The following is a 478-nucleotide window of genomic DNA, read 5'->3' on the forward strand; positions in this document are numbered from 1 at the left end:
TCCTTTGTTGTTTTTTCTGTTCACACATTTTGTGAAACTGGTGTATAATATTTTATCATATTCTAACTAGATGTAAAAATATGAAGTGAATAAATATTGATTTAAAACATTGATTTAACAGCTCAGAAGGAGCGTTTGATCAATTATTTCACCTTTTTTTTTCTTCTGACAAGCAGCTGAATTTTAATTTATTTAAATTATAGCACAAAGGATTAACTTTAAATCCTGACGGTGTGTGCTCTGTTTCTCATAAAGTTTTTCTGTTAGTGTCTAAATGTATTCCTGACTCACTCCTCTGATTGGTTGAACTTCAATTTATTCATTCATACCACTAATAAATCACATGTACCTGTAAAGATTACTTTGACTTTTTCATGACGATCTATATACTATAATAATAATAATAATAATAATAATAATAATAATAATAATAAGCTTTATTTGTATAGCACCTTTCATACAAGAATTGCAGCACAAA

The sequence above is a fragment of the Cottoperca gobio genome, chromosome 9 (assembly GCF_900634415.1).
Source record: "Cottoperca gobio chromosome 9, fCotGob3.1, whole genome shotgun sequence".
In the NCBI taxonomy this organism is placed as follows: domain Eukaryota; kingdom Metazoa; phylum Chordata; class Actinopteri; order Perciformes; family Bovichtidae; genus Cottoperca; species Cottoperca gobio.